This window comes from Pteropus vampyrus, unplaced genomic scaffold (genome assembly GCF_000151845.1).
Source record: "Pteropus vampyrus isolate Shadow unplaced genomic scaffold, Pvam_2.0 Scaffold626, whole genome shotgun sequence".
Lineage (NCBI taxonomy): Eukaryota > Metazoa > Chordata > Mammalia > Chiroptera > Pteropodidae > Pteropus > Pteropus vampyrus.
The window spans coordinates 146,240-149,632 of NW_011889407.1; positions in this window are offsets into that span (position 1 = coordinate 146,240).

The following is a 3,393-nucleotide window of genomic DNA, read 5'->3' on the forward strand; positions in this document are numbered from 1 at the left end:
GTTTTACTGAATGCCGGTCGCGCTGCTCGGCAGTAGGTCGAAGCCACAGACGTTTGGTCATTTGTGAAGACGATGCCCCAGGTCTTCGGTGTTCTTCTGAGGGTTTGTTTGAAGCACCCTTCTGTTCTAAGATGTCGTCACCAGATGCCTTTAAGCGGTCGCCGATGCTCGACACTCAGCATCTTTCCACTCGTCCAGGCCCGTTTCGTCCCGTCCTGGGTCACGTCTCAGGTTCCGTAGCGGTGAGGTCATGTCACAGCCCACAGCACGAGGCTCGTTTTCCTCCTGATGGTTCTGTGAGAGGTTCTCAGGCCCACGGAGAGCGACACGGACACCGAGTGACACCGACGACGCCCAGCCCCGGCACGGCGAGGCGAGGCCTTGGACGTTTCTGAAAAGCTAAACCCACTTGTGTCCAGGGCTCGCGATGCTTCGGACACGCCGAGGCTGGACGGGGGCCGTCTCCGCTCCCGGTCGCCCCCAGGCGGCCCCGGTCACCAGTCAGCGTCCGGCTGTAGCTGGGGGGGTCCCCAACGCACTGTTCACAGGGGCGATCTGTCTTCTGAGTCACTCGTTTTTTACTGCGAGATGTTTTTAGAACACAAAGCGAGGGGTCGGCCCCGCGCTGCTGGCCCACGTCTGCCCACTGTGGCCTCTGCCTCTTGCGTCTAAGCTGGCAGTGACTTCACAGCTTACCTGAAATTTCACTTCATAAAACCGAGATCGTCTTGCTCACGGGTACGAGGGACGAATGTTGCCACGCACGTTAGGGATGTAAGCCACCCCAACTTCCTCCGCTGTCTCCCCCCAGAGCTCCCGAGGCCGTGACCTTGGGCGCACCCAGACTTCAGACTGGCGTACGTGGCTGCCCGGCTCGGGCTTATTCAGAACCAGGTGTGAGCGGTGGCTGTGCACAGATGCCAGCGCTCCGACGAGGTGCGCCTCCGGTGACAGGATCTGGGGACAGGATCAACGGCTGAGAAGCGGGCTCCCCCTGGGAGGCAGGAAGGGCGAGCACCGGACTCGAGAGAAGGGGACAGAAGGGGACGCTTGCCGGCCGCTCCTGGGCGGGGGGGGGGGGGGGGGGAACCCACCGTTTGGGGTCGATGTGAGGCTGAGCGTTTCCTCGGCGTTTTTACTCTGGGTCTTTGAAGTATCACGGTCAGTTTTCAGAACACGAGCACGTTTTATTCCACATAAAATCTTCACATAGCGTCATCTACGACTGTCTGAAGCTTTGAAAACTCAGCGAAGAACTGTGAGCTTTAAAAAAAGACTTTAAATGTTTCGCGTCTTGAGGTGAAATGCTTTAGGAGAGGGCCGTCCTAGTCGGCGGGGTGCATAGTGACAGGAGGTCCTGTACGCTGCCCAAAGCAACCTCGGCCGTGACCCTGGTGACTTTTGCTGGCACTGTTTTTAAAGTCCTTAAACACTGCACATACCTTAAGGGTTAAATTATTGCAGCAGGTGGACGGTGTGGCCGCCTGTGAAATCTGTCCCTTCAGCCACGCCTGCTGGTCAGCGGGCCACCCAGCTGAACGGCCGCCCTGCACCGGACGACCTGAGGAAGGGGCCTGGGGTTGCTCGGGCCACACGCAGACAGGCGCCTCTGAAACCTGCTCCCTCTGGGCTCCGAACAGGCCCAGCTCCCCTCGAAAACACGTCCCTGAGCACTCCAGACACAGCCCTGGAAAAGCCCAGAAGGCGATCTCGGCCATTTACCCCTTACACAGAGGACAGATGAAGGTGTGTAAAGTGTTTCTGGTGTGCATGAACAATAAATCCGCGTGAACGCGCTGAGTCCCTGTCCTGTGTCCGTCGTTGGTGGGCGAGGGTTTCTTTCTCTTCAGCGGTGACTGTTACCTTTCGAGCCTATGAAATGAAGTTGTAATGATTCGATGGTCTCGCCCTTCCCTTCTCCCTCTAGAAACTGGATGTTTGTGATCGTGTCGCCATCCATTTTTTTTTTTATGGTGACATTGGTTAACGAAATCCTTAACTAACGATGAGGCATGTATATATTTACACTGTGCGTTCACCTCCCATAGTGAGATTTCTTCCTGTCACCACATATGCATCCTCGTTCTCGGGACAACTCGCAAGACAGCGAGATAGTTTAAAACGGCCTTTCGTGCCGCAGAGGTGGAAACGACTTGAGAAGCCAGTGATATTTAGAATAGAGAATAAAATCGTGGCTACATAAGACTCTTTACGTTTTTGGGTTTTAAGCTCTTAAGACAACGTGTCGTGAATGTGGTTCTGTTGTTTTTATGAAGAGCAGTGACAGAGCATTGAGTGACATTCGCGCCGCTGGCGTGGCGTGACCGACAAGTGCACAGGAATCAATTCTCCCTTTTCCACCCCAAAAGACCGCTGCCACTTGGCACCAGCCGGCACCTCCGCGTGTATGTCTCCCGCCCCCCGTGAACTTTCTAGGCACATATGAATGTTGTGCTCACCACATAGCGGGCACACGCTTATGCCACTTCGTATGGATTAGCTTTGTCACCTGTGTGCTAGGTCACGCGAACTCAGCTGACGCACTTGCACTATTTCAGTGACCGGAAATCGTTACATCCCAAACACAAAACTGTGCGGTTTGCAGGTTCAAGAAACCTTCGGTGTGTTTTCCTCCCCGTTTAAGTCGATGATGCGGGTCCGGGCACAGGTGGCCTTTCTGCGTGGCATTTCACAGCCCTCGCCGTTTACGATGTTCTAAGGTATCATTGGCAAAGAGGGAGACGGGCGAAGCGGGTCTTAGAAGTAAACGCTTTTCTCGTCGACTGCTTCAGTAAAAAGTCGTGTGGTGGACAATTTTTACATTTCACTGGACTAGATTTAAAAAACGGTGCTGATTGATAAAGCTTGATTCTGTATGGGTTCGGTACCCAACTGCTAACGCCTGACTCATCAAAATGTGAGCTGGAGATTTCAAAACGTTTGCCTTTGAGATGGGTTTCCGGACAGCGGGATGAGCAGGGGCGGGGGGCCGAGTGGGGGCCTCGCTGGCGCTTGCGCTCAAGGAGCCACAGAGGCCTGAGCCGCTCTGGTGGGGGCTGGGGGGGGAGTGGGGGACTCGGGAGTGGGGTGACTGGGACTGGGGGGGACTCGGTGGCACCTGTAAATGGGAGTGTCCACGGCGAGGTCTGTGGGGCCTGTAGTTGTGCTGCCACTGACTCCAGTGGCGAAACTGGGTCCTCTGCAGGGCGTCCCCAGGAGCCGCCCTTTGTCCTTGGACCCCTCGGCTTCGCCAGCTGCTGGGCGCAGGGGAGCTGAAGCAGGGTCTCACACGGTGCCCTGCGAGGCTGGGAGCTCCCACCTGGTGGGCACAGTGTGGCCTGGGGGGGAGGGGACGCAGCCATGACAGCCGTCGTCCCCCTTCTGTGCTCAGTC